General features: G+C 53.1%; 1 protein-coding gene across 5 annotated transcripts in view; it reads left to right on the top strand.

The window, feature by feature from the left end:
- The first annotated feature begins 566 nt into the window (after nt 1–566).
- The window catches only part of SIN3A (SIN3 transcription regulator family member A), a 75,287-nt gene continuing 60,633 nt past the window's right edge, over nt 567–15,220 (top strand). Inside the window, exons 1-3 of one of the 5 annotated variants that reach the window (XM_072809746.1) lie at nt 4,423–4,693; nt 10,203–10,381; nt 13,099–13,190. The gene's annotated coding sequence lies outside the window, so the exon portion shown is untranslated. Of the gene's footprint in view, nt 590–3,371; nt 4,694–5,714; nt 6,012–10,202; nt 10,382–13,098; nt 13,191–15,220 lie in introns of those variants that run through there. The other 4 variants (XM_072809747.1, XM_072809744.1, XM_072809748.1 and 1 more) reach the window with 4 other exon arrangements.

The raw sequence follows: 15,220 nt of genomic DNA, 5'->3' as shown, positions 1-15,220 counted from the left end.
AAGCCTTAGGACCCTGCGGGGCTGCCGCGTCCCCCACGGAGACTTTCCCAGTTCGCCCCCTGCCCTGGGCTCCCAGGTCTATTTTTCTGCGCGTTGTGGCCTCGCCTGGCGCGGCCGTGGGCGCGGCACACCTGGGGCAGGTGCGGGGCCCTCGAAGGGCTCCCGGGGCCGCCGCGGCTCTCAGGGCAGGTGCCTCCCCGCGCCCCGGGGGCTCGGCCCCACTCCCGCGGCAGCCGCCTGGCCGAGGGCGGGGGGCGGGGGTCCCCGCCAGCTCCGAGGGCCCCGCAGCGCGGAGGAAGGGGGCCCCGCGCCCCAGGTCGCCGTCCGGCCGCGGGCCTCCGGGAGCCCCAGGGGGCGGCCCCGCGGGAAGGGGCCTCGGCCGGGGCCGCGCTGCCCGCTCGCCGCCACTTTAATTTATTTATTTGAGGTTGTCGGGAGCGAGGCAGCGAGGCAGCGAGGCAGCGTTCAATGAAGGGAAGGGGCGGGGCGCGGCGGCGGGCGGGCCCGGGGCTCTGACGCGAGCGCCGCGCAGCCAATGGCCCGCGGGGGGCGGTCCCCCCCATTCAGGACTCCTCGCCTGGCTCGGAAGGTATGTTAAACAGCTGCTTTTAATTTGGTCTCCCCAATGTCGGGCGTTTGGGGGGCTGGCCGGCCGGCCCGCCGCGGTGCGGGGCTGGGGGGCGCCGGGCTCCGGGCAGGCCGGGGAGGAGCGCTCGGCGCCGCCCGCCCGAGCCCGTGTGCCCCCGAGCCGGCCGGATCCGCGGGCCGGGGGGCGGCCGGGGCGCGCCGGGCAGTCGGCCTCGGTAGGTGTCGGCGGCGGCCCGGCCGGGGAGACCCCCGCCCCCGCCCCTGCGGCGCCCGTGGAGCGACTACTGTGAAGGGGGGACGGGGGCGGGGGCGGGGGGCGGGGGGCGCGCCGCCGGGGGCCGAGCCGGGCGGGCCGGGCCCACCGCGGGCGCCGGAGTTGCGGCGAGCGGAGTTGGCGAGCGAGCGGGAGCCCGCGGCTGTCCCCGCGCCGCGCAGTGCCGGCTGCCGCCCCGGGGCTCGGCTCCGGCCGCGAACTTGGAGGGGGCGGCGGGCGCGCTCCGGGGCCGCGGTTGTTATGGACTCTGGGGGCGGGGGCAGCGCCGGCCCGCGGGAGGGGCGCCGGGGGCGGGGGCGGCACCGGAAAGAGCCCCGCGCGCCGGCCCGGGCGCCCCGGAGCCCGCCAGGCCGCGAGCCCGCGCGGACCTCGGCCCGGGGGTGTGGGAGCCCCGCGGGCTCCCGGGGCGGCCCCGGCGGATGCCTCCTTCCCCGCCCACCCGAGGCCGCGGCGGCGGCGGCGGCGGCGGCGGCGGCGGTGGCCCCTGCCCCTTCCCCTCCCCCGGCTGCGCTGCTCGCCCGCCGACGGGGCGGGGGCGGGGGCGGGGGCGGGGGCTCGGCGTGCGAGCGCGCCCGCGAGGGGGTGGCCCGACTGGGGCGGTGAAGGTCGGGAACTGGGAAAACACTCTGCACGCTCGGAATCGGGAAAAGGAAATGCATCAGCGGGCGGGGAGGGGCGCGGGGGGCGCGCCTGACAGCCGGGATGGCGGCCGCGGGCTGGAGGGCGGGGCGCCGGCGCGGGGCGGGGGCCGCGGGCCGAGGAGGCGCCGGGCCCGGGCCCGCGGAGCGCCGCGCCGGCCCCGCCGCCACTCCCGGGCCTACCCTGTTTACTATGTACTCCAGCCGCCGCTTGTGCAACCCGCCCGGAGGGGAGCCGGGGGGCGGGGCCTGCCCGCGCTCCCGCCCACCGCGGGCTCCCCGGAGGGCCCGCCTCCTCTTGTCTTCCATTGGCTGCGCGAGGCTCCCCTCTCCCCTCCTCGGCCCGCCACTGGGCGACGTGCTCGCGAGCTCCGCCTATCGGAGGCCGGGCTGGAGTTTAAGTTGCTAGGATTTTTGTTTTTTTTTTTTCCGTGAAGGGCGGAGGGAGGAGTCCTGCGGCTGACGTGCGGCGCAAGGTCCCGCCCCCGCCCCTGATTGGCGCGGCGGGAGGCCCCGCCCCCCGGCCGGGCGAGCGCGGAGGGGAAGTCCACCCCTGCTCCCCGCCCCCTCCTCCAGCCTGTGTGCGCGCTCCGCACATGTGGGAGTCCCGCCTCGCTCCTTCGAACTGTCCTCCCGCCCGGAAGTCCTGGGTCTGGAGTGCTCGGCAGGGGCGGGGCGGGAAGGGGGCGAGGAGAGCCGGGGAGGCACACAATGATGCCTCTAAGGCCGGAGACGGGGTAGCTTTGCGGTGCAGGGAGGGGTTGCAGGCAGCAGTGGGTTCAGGGGTCCCGGCTTGAGGGGCTCTGCGGGGGTCGGGAGGACACGGTGGGATCTGGCCTCCCGGGCCAAGCACTTAATTTCCGACGCTGCGGCCTGGCCGTCCCCGCGCCCCTTGGCTTCCCGGAGGTCGCCCTAGACTTAAGCTTGAGAACACCGCGGACGCGGGCAGCCTGTCGCTGGGTGGCTTCATCTGAAACCCTGGGCGACCTAAGAATAGCCTGGGTGCCTTAGGCGTGGTCCAGGGCGGCTCACCCCCGGCTCCCAGAAGTCGGGGGCGGCCCATCCTGCTCGGATTCCAAGTGGCCCTTCAAGGCCAGGGGCATCGTCGCGCGGCACCCAGTCCAGGGAGCAGGGAAGGACGAGCGCCGCTTCGTCCTGAGCTCGAGCAGGCTGACTCAAGGGTCCGCTTTCGCCGGCGTGACTTATGTTCAGAGCTCCGTCCTGGGGCAGGGCTTGGCTCTCCTCCGTTCGCTACTCATGGAGCCCACGGTCCACTGCCTTGCTCTTGCGGCTTGAAGCCATCCTTGCAGTCAGGCCCACCTGTTGCCAGCGCTGGTTGCCGTGCCGTCTCCGCGGGACTGCAGAGGGACGACGAGGTAGCACCTGGGCGCAGGTTCCCCGGGGCCTGCCACTTGGGGACTGGTAGGTTGGCTTGGGGGAGTCGCCTTTTTTGCTGGAGAGCGGGAAAACTCTGGTCCCGCCCCCTCCTTTCCTGGCGCTCCTTGAGCGCCCCCCAAAGCAGGGCCAGCGTCCTTTCTCCGCCCCATTTGGGGACTTTAATAAAAGCAACCTCGGCACTGCAAGCACTTTGTCTCTGTGTGTTTGAAGCACTATAACCTACACAGAGAAGGCCTAGGGACTGCCACGAACACTTGTTGGCCGAAGGACTAGCTGAACAGCCATTCTTACCTTTCGTCACCAACTGCAGGATTTTTATCCTTTGTACGAAGTGTGGGGTGAAGGTTTATTTATGCCGAGGCCTGTCTGCTCTCCTCTTTCCGTTGGAGCGAGCCTCCAGGTCTACCCCCGGAGGTCGCAGACGCCTCACACCTCACGCTCCGCCTTCCGGAGGCTTGCCAGGGCGGTGGCTGTTAGGGCCCTGCCTCCATTTCGGTTATCTCCGCCCTTTTAGAAAGACTGCATACTCAAGTTTAGGGCTTGTCGGCGTTGGAAGTGTGCAGCCACTCCTAGCTCGGGGTGGCAACCCCTGGGGCTCTTTTTCGACTGTGGTTCCCCAGCTCTTAATTCCGTACGCTTTGGAAGCAGCCGTACGGATCCGGTTGCTCTGGATATTTGTGTTTACAAGGCGGCAGCGTGCGGAAATGTAAATTGTAGAGAGAACTGGATAGGATGAGGTCTGGTTTTTTTTTTTTTTTTTTTTTTAATTTTTAAATTTTTTTGTAAGGAGTCCTTCACGGTTGGTAGTGCTGCTGCCGCCTCTCCCTTTCAAGTCTCAGGGCTCCGGCTCCCAGCTGCTGAGCTCCGCGCCCCCTCCTGTTTCGGGCCCTGGAACTCTCTGCACTTCAGTCTCTAGTGTAAACATTCCACAAAAGGACTGCTAAGGTTCAGCCTCCCCGCGCGGGGCGGGGTCGGCTCCTTCCTCGACGGGCGTCCTGGCCAATGGGGGCCGCTACCGGCGCCGCGCTGTCCAATCGGGTGGCCGGGGGGCGGGGCCTGCGTCGCTTACGGACATCTTACCCCACATCGGTTACTTGCCTTCCTGGGGCAGCCAGGGAGCCCGGGTAGCCTTCCAATGCGCGGCCCGGCGAGGGCGGGAGCCGACTTGTTGGGCCTGTGGCTGCGGCCGCGCGGGGCGGGATGTGCGGGGCCGGCCAATGGGACGCGCGGAGCTCCCCTGCTTCCTCCAATAGTGCGGAGGCGTGGGGGTGGGCTTCAGCGACCCGGCTCCAATAGGCGGGGTTGAGTTAGGGAAGCTCCCCGCCAATAGGGGCGTGGAGAAGGTGAGCGGCTCCCCCGCCCCTCCCGGCCGAGGGGGAAGGGGCGGGCAGCCGGCAGAAGGGGCGCGGCGATTGGCCCGGGCCTTGACGGACGGGCGGGGCGGCCTGTGGCGGGGTGAGGCTGAGTCTTCCCTCCGCGGGGCGGGCCGGGGGAGTGGGCGGGATTTCCCGGGTAACAGAGAAGCGGCCGCGGCGGTAGAGGCGGCGGAGACGGTTTCTCCATCTTTCCCCCCCTCCCCTTCCCCCCTCGGAGTTTCCCTCCCTCCCTCCCTCCCTCCTTCCCAGTCTGGGCCCCGGGGCCTGTGACCGTTCGGCTGGCGGGGAGGAGGCTGCCAGTCCGCCCCGGCGGGCCTGTGCCCGCGCCGTTCTCGGGGCCTCCCCGGTGAGCCCGAGGCGCACGCCGAGAGGGACGCGCGGCGAGAGCCAGAGCGAGGAGCGGCCGGAGCAGCTTTGCGGTGAGAGCACGCCGGGCCGGGGGCGAGGGCGAGGGCGAGGGCGAGGGCGAGGCGGGCGCTGGCGGCGGGGAGCGCTGAGCGCCGCACTCGAGGGTGTGCGTACGGGGGGGCTGACCTCCGCGGCTTCCCGTAGAGCAGGCGGGCGGGAGGTGTGTGGCCGGGCGCGGGGGGCGGGGGGCGGAGCGGGGCAGCGCTCGGTGCGGGAGGGGGAGGAGAGCGCAGCCCCGGTGCGCGCGGAGGGGGCGGGCTCTCGCGCCGCCGCTCAGGGGCGGGGCCGGCGCGCGCGTGCGATGGTGGGGAAAGGGGCGGGGCCGGCGGCCGGGGCCGCTCGCAGCCGCTGCCCCTCCCCGCCCGCGCCCGGGGGGCGGGGCCTCGCCGGGCGGGCGGGCGGGCGGGGGGTCCCGCGTGCGCCCTCGGGGCGCGGCGGGGAGGGGGCGTGCGGCCGGCGTCCCCCAGCCCTCCCCGGATCCGGTTGGCCGGAGGGGCTGAGCGGAGCGGGGATGCCACTCCCCCTGGCCGCCCTCCCCTCCCCCCGGTTTCCGCCTCCTTGGCGAGCGGGGCTCGGGAAAGCCCGCTGTCCGGGCTGGCTGGGAGCCGCGGCGCCCTGCTCGGCCCCGCCCTGCGCCTCGGCGGGGTGGGAGGGGCCCCCGCCGCCTCGGAGCTGCGGAGGTGTCGGACTTACTCCGGCGGCCTGGCCGCGCCTGTCGCCGGGCCCGGGGCTGTTGTCTCGGCTCGGCTCCTCGCGGCGCGCGCGGCTCGGCCCCCGGCCCGGGCCCCGGCCCCGCCCCCGCCCCCGGGTGCTGGGCGCTGGGGCGCGGTGCCCGGGGCCCCCCGCTGGCGGCTGCAGCCCGGCGGCTGCCCGCGCGGCGACCACGCTTCCGCAGTGGGGACGGTGGGGGAGGGGCGGAGAGTCACCGGGGGCGGCAGTGTGGCCGGGGACAACCTTTCTTGGAGTTCCCTCGACGTTCGTTACTGTGGCTGCACGGGGCGGGGTTTCCCCGGAGCCAATGGGGTGGTGGGTACTTAGACTTGGCCGCGGCTAGGTGCCCTAGGACTTCAAACCCAGTTTGGCCAGGGGAGGGGAAAAAAAAAAAAAAAGTCTCTAACTAGGCTGAGATTTTAGAAAAGGGAACGGTTGCATTTACATTTTAACGATTTAAAAGACGATGGGTTTATAAAAGAGGGGGATTCTCATAAAAAAAATAAAAAAAGAAGCGAAAAGACCTCTCGGACTGGATGCAATACTCTTGATTTCGTCAGCTTTTGCATTTCTGAATGTACAGGTGGTTCTGTGTATGCTTAATTTCCCCCCGAAGAAGTAAGTTGCAATTTACGGGACTATAGGTGTTCTTGAGAAATCTTCTTTTCTGGTTTTATGTAATTCTGTTAGAACATCTAGACCATTTCTATTTATATTCTATAAAACATGATGTCCTTGGCCCTGTTTTGTTACGGACAGGGTGAGGTCCGGGACTGATGTAGTTTTGTGTATGTGACTTTCCTAGCATTGCCCTCCAACCTGTATTGGAGAGTTGCCTTAGGACATTTCATGAAATACTTTTTTTTTTTTTTTTTTAAGATTTTTATTTATTCATGAGAGGCATACAGAGAGAGAGAGACAGGCAGAGACACAGGCAGAGGGAGAAGCAGGCTCCATGCAGGGAGCCTGATGCAGGATTCGATCCTGGGTCTCCAGGATCAGGCCCTGGGCTGAAGGCAGCGCCAAACCGCTGAGCCATCCCGGCTGCCCTAATGAACTATTTTAGATGAGATTTTTGCTTTGACTTTATACATTCTCTTAAGAGAAATTACATGTTTTTGATACTTTTCATGAGAAAATAAACACAGAAGGAATATATTTATAGACTGATATCTGAGCAAGTTCTCTGACATTAAATTGTAGATTTGTGCTTTGCTCAGCTGGGACTGAGAACTTGCTGCCCTGCTCTATACTCATGTGCGCAGTGTAAGTCTCATCTCAGTTAAGGAAGTAGGAGTGGCAGAGGTAGCTTATTCATTTGAGTAATGGTGACTGTATTGGAATTAGCATGGAGACAGGAAGCCTGGGTGTTTTTTTCTGATGCTGTCAAGTGACAAAGTGAAGATATGGAGAGTCTACAACTGAGGAAGGTTTGGTCAACACATAGTTGTTCCCACCATTCGCAATGCTGTCTGCTGGGAAACATGGAAGACCTAATTCATGCCCTTAAAGAATATGTTATCTCTTGGTGCACCAGGGTCAGAAGTCTCACATATGCTTGAAGGATTCAAGTAAGAACTGGGTTACACTGTATTAGGAAAGTTTTTGTGAATGCTTTTTACCTAAGTATTAGTATGATATATATTATAGTTTTGTCAGAGTTGAAGACTTTGGGTAGTGTAGCATTTTGTAATTAAGAAGGTTTTACCGCAAGAGTAAGATTTTTTTTATTTCTTAAGGAAAAAGGTATGTATATGGTAATTTGATAAGATTCTTGGCGAAGGGTAGTTCTGTTTACCTTTTAAGTACAAACAAGATAACTGGAGATCTTTGCAAGGCATATGTTAATGGTTGCAAATTTTAGTCCGGGATTACAAGATTATGTCCATGGCATTCAGTAATCTAGTAAAGTGCTTTAAAAGGCTGAGGCCTGGGTGGCTCAGTGATTGAGCCACTCCCTTCAGCCCAGGGCGTGATCCTGGAGACCCAAGATCGAGTCTCACGTCGGGCTCCCTGTATGGAGCCTGCTTCTCCCTCTGCCTGTGTCTCTCTCTGCCTCTCTCTCTCTGTGTCTCTCACGAATAAATTAAAAAAAAAAAAAGGCTTTCTCTTGTGAGTAATACTACTACTAAATTAGTATTAATACTACTAGTTTACTTTCTGTAGATTCTCCTAAAAATGATAGTTAACATGATTTTATTGTTTTAAAAATTTATTTATTTGAAAGAGCGCGTCCACGTTAGGCGGCGTGAGGTAGAGAAAGAAAGAATCCTCAAGCTGAGTTCCCTACTGAGCGTCAAAACCAGTGCACGGGTGGGGTGAGGGGCTCCATCCCAGGACCCTGAGAGCGGGACCTGAGCCGTCATCAGGCGCCAGCCACTTAACTGACTGAGCCACCCAGGTGCCTCAGTAACATTCTTTTTAAAACTATGCCCTTGTCTACTTGAATAATAAGAACTGTCATTTTCTTCGTAAAGATGTATTTATATATCCTAGAGAGAGGGAGGGCACACTAGCTGGAGGGGCAGAGGGAGAGGGAGAGAGAATCTCAAGCAGACTCCCTGCCAGGTCAGGTCAAGATCACTGACCTGAGCTGAATCTGAGAGTGGGAGGCTTCGCCGACTGCCCCACCTAGGCATCCAATAAGAACTTTATTGAGCCCTTATGCTCCAGGCACTGAGTTGGGCACTGTACATTAATCCACTTAATATTCATGAAAACCCTGTCTAATGGATACTGTAAAGTCTGTGTTTTAAAGATGAGACAGTGACACAGAGAGGTTAGAGACCTGTGGTCAAGTGGCCATGCCAGATCTGAACCCTAGCATCCACTTCCAGAGTCCCTGCTCTTAACACTACTCGTTTGTGTCCAGTCTGAGGGTAGTAAACAGTGAAGGAACAGTGTCTGTTAAAAATAATTGTGTTTACAAATATATATGTATATATATCTATGACAAAATTTACTGTTTTAACCATTTTTAAGGGTAAAAATTCAGTGGCATTAAGTACACTCACTTTGTTGAACAACCATTATGCCTGTCCATCTCCAGAACTTTTCATCTTCCCAGATTGAAACTCTGTACCTATTAAACAACAGCCCCTTTATTTATTTTTAAAGATGTATTTATTTATTTTAGAGTGTGAGTGCATGCATGAGGTGGGGGGGGGGGCAGAGGGAGAGAGAGAAGCATACTCCCCACTGAGTGCTGCAGAGCCCTTCATGGAGCTGGATCTCAGGACCCTGAGATCATGACCTGAGCCTAAATCAAGTGTCAGTTGTTTAACCAAATGAGCCACCCAGGCACCCCAACAACAGCCCCTTTAAATCTCTACCCAGCCCCTAGCAACAACCATTCTACTTTATCTCTGTGTGAGTTTGACTACTTTGGGTATCTTACATAAGTGGAATCATACAGTATTTGTCCTTTTGTGTCTGGTGTATTTTGCTTAGAATAACGTCTTTAGGGTTCATCTGTGTTGTAGCATGTGTCAGAATTACTTTCCTTTTGGGATCCCTGGGTGGCGCAGCGGTTTGGCGCCTGCCTTTGGCCCAGGGCGCGATCCTGGAGACCTGGGATCGAATCCCACATCGGGCTCCCGGTGCATGGAGCCTACTTCTCCCTCTGCCTGTGTCTCTGCCTCTCTCTCTCTCTCTCTGTGACTATCATGAATAAATAAATAAAATCTTTAAAAAAAAAAAAAAAAAGAATTACTTTCCTTTTTAATGGTGAATAATATTCCATTATATGTATATATATCACCTTTTTTTTTTTTTTTAAGATTTATTCATGAGAAACAGAGAGGGGCAGAGACATAGGCAGAGGGAGAAGCAGGCTCCCCACAGAAAGTTTGATGCAGGACTCGATCCCAGGATCCTGGGATCACAACCTGAGCCAAAGGCAGATAGATGTTCAATCACTGAGCCACCCAGGCGTCCCTATATATCACCTTTTCTTGATTCATGTATCGGTGGACATTTGGGTTGTTTCCACCTCTCAGCTATTGTGAATAATGCCGCGAAGAACATGAGTATATAAATACTGCTTCAAGTACCTGCTTTGAATTTTTTTGGGTATATACCCAGAGGAATTGCTGGGTCAAATGGTAATTCTGTGTTTAAGTTTTTTTTTTAATTTTTTTTTTTTTTTTTTTATGATAGTCACACAGAGAGAGAGAGAGAGGCAGAGACACAGGCAGAGGGAGAAGCAGGCTCCATGCACCGGGAGCCCGATGTGGGATTCGATCCCGGGTCTCCAGGATCGCGCCCTGGGCCAAAGGCAGGCGCCAAACCGCTGCGCCATCCAGGGATCCCTGTGTTTAAGTTTTTGAGGACCCACCAGTGTGCTTTTGAAAGCATCTTTGAGGGAAAAGATTGGGACTCGGATTCTAAAGGGGAATTGAGTCAACACCCATTTCTTGACCACTTTCTTGAATAGCTCTGGGCTGACACAGGAAGAATCTTTGTCTTGGAAAAGTTTACATTCTTTGAAGGAAAGGCAAATATACACATGATGATTTTTCTACACGTCAGTATAAGTTGAGTGTCATGAGAGTCACCTACAAAGAGCTGAAAGGAATTCAAAGGAGGGAGAGCCTACCTTTGGGGTGGAGGTAGAGAGAACACTGAATGAACAAGAGGAGGGTGAAGCCTGAAACCATAGATCCAGTTGAAGCAAGTTATTAATTGAATAACCTTAGACATCTCAAAGTACCCCAAGAGAGTGCTTTGGGGTGTTAAGAGTGGCATTATGTTGAAATTCGCACATGAATTGTAGTCTCTTACAGAGTTTGTGAATCCTGTTCTCTTCAGTTTGCAGACCTGATTGCTTCTACTGCTTTGGAAGGTGTTTAAGAATCATAGTGAAGAAATTATGGATTTGGCACATATGTTACTGCTACCCTGTCAAGCTCAAGATACATTCATATGGCCAACTATTGTTTCCTAATACTTCCTTTCCTTCACATGTCTTCCTATTTCTACTTCAATAAGTGAGTAGTAGAAGTAATGTCTTGGAATTTTTATCTTTTTGTGGTTACAGCTTAAGTAAATAATTCTGGATATTTGTTTTTTTGTTGCGGTACGTTTATCTAGTAACATACCCAGCAAGGTAGTCTGTCATTCTGCCTTTATTGCATTATATTCTTTACAAATATTTCAAAGATTTTCGTTTTGTGCCACCTTTTTTTTTTTTTTAAGTAGGTTCCCTCCAGCGTGGGGCCTGAACTCACGAACTGGAGATCAAGACCTGAGCTGGGATCAAGAGTCGGGCATTTAACTGACTGAACCACCCAGGTGCCCCCTGCCACTTTTTTTTTTTTTAAGATTATTATTTATTTGAGAGAGAAAGTGCAGGGGGGTAGGAGCAGAGGGAGAGGGCTGAGCAGACCCTGTGCTTAGCGCAGTGTATTGTGGGGATCAATCCCATGACCCTGAGATCATGACCTGAGCTGAAATCGAATCGGAATGTGCAACCGACTGAGCCACCTAGGCGGCCCTAAATATAAATTCTCATTGTCTTTAGACAGTTACCTGTCTTAATTGTCTTTTAACAACACATTAAAGACAAAAAAAAAAAATTAAAGACACTGAAAAACCTTGGCTTTCTTTATTTATGTAACTTTGTTTTGGGGTCTCTTTATTCAAAAGACCTACCTAGTGAGATTTGTTGTCGTGTATAACCAAACATATAGAGGTTTTTGTCCCTGTACATTTGTGGGGCTACTGGTTTTCCTCACGGAGGGCTACGCCAATGACTTAGTCCATCTAGACCAGAACTTAACTTCCGTGATAGGCTCAGTGTGTAGGATACTATTGGCACATAATAGGTGATATAAAGTATACAAACTGAACTGAAATTGCATCTTAAAGTTTAACCAGAGGCTACTACGTCTGTTTAGTGGCAGTTGGCTTCACAGTTTGGCATTTACTAACAGCAGTTTGGAAGGCAAATCTCTCTTCTTTGCTCCTCCATTCTTTTGCTTTTGTACCACACACCACCTTTCCATCTTTTTTTTTTTTTTTAAGATTTTATTTATTTATTCATGAGAGACACAGAGGCAGAGACACAGGCAGAGGGAGAAACAGGGTCCCTGCAGGGAGCCCGACCTGCGACTTGATCCTGGGTCTCCAGGATCACGCCCTGGGCTGAAGGCGGCGCAAAACCGCTGAGCCACCCGGGCTGCCCACCACCTTTCCATCTTGTGTGTGTTTGTGTTATTTGTACTTAGAGCATCATGGATGCAGACACTTCCTCAGCCCTGCTGATATGATATCCTTGCTGATTTGTGGGCTGTTTATATTAAAGGACATACAGGTCTATAGTCCCTAGTCTGCAGGTCTGAAGCACAAGAATTTTTGTTTGTTTTTTGGTAAGTTTGTTTCCACAACTAATTAAGGGCCACCAGGGGCTCCTGGGTGGCTCTGTCGTGAAGCATCTGCCTTCCGCTCAGGTCATGATCCCAGGATCCTGGGATAGAGTCCCACATTGAGCTCTCTGCTCTGCAGGGAACCTGCTTCTCTCTCTCCCTCTGCTGCTCTCTCTGCTTGTGCTCACTCTCTGTTTCTGTCAAATAAATAAATAAAATCTTTTTTTAAAAAACTAAGAAAAAAAATAATTAAGGGCCATCAGCCTGGTTGAGGCTGGCTCACTTGGTGCAGAAATGTGAATGTGCTTAATTAAGGATAGTTACCTTGTGTACTATATCACCTTTCTAAAATCCAAACAATGCTGATAACTCCCAAATTTCTCTAGCTGGAGACCTCTCCCCTGTACTGTAGACAAATAACCAGTGGCCCACTTCATATTTCCTCTTGGATATTTAATAGGTGTTTGACTTCTGTTTTTCCGTCTTTTTTCATATTTGATTTTCAGCAAATCCTATTTGCTCTATATTCAAAATATTACGCAGATTTTGGCCACTTAATACCACTACCACCACCTTCCTCCCAGCTATACCAGTGAATTCAACGACATCTCTAGCTTGGATTATTTCAGTTACCTTAACTGTTCCTCTGCTTTGTTACTGCCATTCTTTAAATCTTTTTTTTTAATTTTTTTTTTTTTTTTTTTTGTTACTGCCATTCTTTAGTCTGTTCTCAGCACAGCAGTTCAAGTGAGTCTCTTAAAGCTTAACTCAGATCATGTTGCTTTTCTGCTTAAAACCCACCAATGGCTTCCCATTTCAGTCTGATTATCAAGCTTGGGTCCTTATGACATCTGACAACAAACATGTGCTCCTTTGCCTACTACCCTCAGCCTTGTTACCACTCTGACTTCATTTTCTACCAGTCTGTCTTTCCTCCATTCTGCTCCAGCTAGACAGCCTTTTTGCTATTCTTGCAAGATATTAAGCACATATATGCATCAGGGTCTTTGCATTTTCTGTTCCCTCTGCCTATAATGCTTCCCCTAACATGGTTAGCTTTTTATTTCCTTTACCCAAAAGTTACCTTATCAGTGAGGTATTCTTTGGATATTCATATCTAAAACTTCAGAAACCCTTCTCTTCTTTTTCTTCTTAGCGCTGTCACTGTATAATGTTCTGAATACCTTGTGTACTATCTTTTTTTCCCACTAAAAGGTAAACATCATGAAGGTGGAGATTTTTGTTTGGTTTACTGCTATATCCCTACCTCCTAGAACAATGCCTCGTGAATATTAGAGGGCGCATGCATGAATGAGTGAATGATTTGATTTCTACCATAGACAAGACCGTTGGCTACGCAGTGGAGGATACAAAGCTGGTTAAAGGTGTACCCAGACCTGTTGGGGGCAGACATATAGCCAATAGAATAAAGGTAGGATGAAGTTAAGTGACTCATCTGCCTACCCGCCCCCCTTTTTTTTTGCCTACCCCCTTTAACTGTCTTAAGTCCTTTTTTTTTTTTTTTTTTGTAGAGAGCAAGATAGTTGGGGGGAGGGGGGAGGGCAGAGGGAGAGGGCCAGAGACAGAATCTTTTTTTTTTTTTTTAAAGATTTTATTTATTTATTCATGAGAGACAGAGAGAGAGAGGAGCAGAGACACAGGCAGAGGGAGAAGCAGGCTCCATGCAAGGAGCCCGATGTGGGACTCGATCCCAGGTCTCCAGGATCACACCCCGAGCTGCAGGCGGCGCTAAACCGCTGCGCCACCGGGGCTGCCCCAGAGACAGAATCTTAAGCAGGTTCCACATTCAGCACATAGCCTGAAGGGGGCTCCATCTTATGACCCTGAGGTCATGATCTGAGCCAAAATTGAGAGTTGAATGCTTAACTGACTGAGCTGCCCAGGTGCCCCTGAAGTTCTGTTCTTTACAATGCTTTCTTTATAGCTGTAGCTAGCTTATCTTCTATTATTTATGCTCAGGCTGTTGTTTTATACCGTTTTCAGTTAATTTATAGAAACCTTGTCACATAAACTAAATGTCTATATCTTTTATCAGGGTTACAGGATGATTTTCTTCTTTCATATTCCTATATTATTAATACTTAAATTTTTTTAACTTTCCATTTTGAAATAATCTTAGGCTTCAAAAGAAGTTACAAAAATAATACAAAGAATTGCCATATAACCTTCACCCGGATTTCCCAAATGTGTCTTACAAAACTGTAAGATAGTGATCTAGGTCTAAAAGTTAACATTGATACAATTTTTAATACCTTTTGAGTTGAACTAAAGTTTGCTATTCATTTTCTGCTTACAGAGTCAGTATCATTAGGACCCACTCTTAGTTTTGAATTTCTTTTTGAGCTGTACTAACTACTTGTAAAGAGTTAATTCATGACTTTTATTTATTGTAGGTCTTTAAAAGAACAATGAGACGGGCACCTGCCTGGGTGGCTCAGTCAGTTAAGCATCTGACTCTTGATTTCAGCTCAGGTCATGATCTCAGGGTTATGATATGAAGCCCCCTCTCCAGGCTCCACACTGAGCATGGAGCCTGCTTAAGATTCTCTCTCTTGTCCTCCTCCTCTACACACGCCCCCCCAACTCTCTGGTGCTGCTGTTCTCTCTCTTAAAAAAAAAAAAAAAAGAAGAAGAAGAAACAGAGATTATTTACTTACTTTTTAATGGTATAAACTCATTTAGCGGGCAGCTTGGGTGGCTCAGCGGTTTAGCGCCACCTTCTGCCCAGGGCCTGATCCTGGAGATCCGGGATCGAGTCCCACATCAAGCTCCCTGCATGGAGCCTGCTTCTCCCTCTGCCTGTGTCTCTGTTTCTCTCTGTCTCTCTGTCTCTCATGAATAAATAAATAAAATATTAAAAAAACAAACAAACTCATTTAGCTATTAGGGTTATACATGTAAACTATATTATGGGATCTTAATATTCGTAGTTTTCTTGTAGCTTGAAACATTCTGGTATTTCATCATCCTAGGAATTATTTCATTACTGCTCATCAGTTATTCCCTATTATGTTAAAAAAGACTAAAATAGTAAAAATAGGGAAGAATGATGGCATTGCCCAGAAGGAGAATTCAATGGTAAAATAAATCATCACTATTACACTTCAGTTTTCTTACTGCTTTGCCTGAAGCATTATAGCATCTTTCAAGAAAGTGTACAAGAAGTTGGGAGATACCATCTTAAACATTCTGTAAGACATTAGCATCTGGGGAATATGACCATATTTTATACTATTTTTACAACTTTTTTAAGGTTTCAGGAAACATATTTGGTAATCCTTAATTTTTTTGCCTCCTGTAATGGCAAAGAGAAGAAAACTAATGGACCCACTAGAGGAGCTACTAGACAAACTATTAGAGGAGCTAGTAGACAAACAGTTCAGCAGACAGCAGCAGACTAGACTGGGGTGATGATGGTAAAATTGACTATGAGCCAGTTTG

The sequence above is a fragment of the Canis lupus genome, chromosome 32 (assembly GCF_048164855.1).
Source record: "Canis lupus baileyi chromosome 32, mCanLup2.hap1, whole genome shotgun sequence".
Classification (NCBI taxonomy): Eukaryota; Metazoa; Chordata; class Mammalia; order Carnivora; family Canidae; genus Canis; species Canis lupus.
The sequence above is the reverse complement of the archived record's forward strand: the minus strand, read 5'-3'. Positions and strand labels throughout refer to the sequence as shown.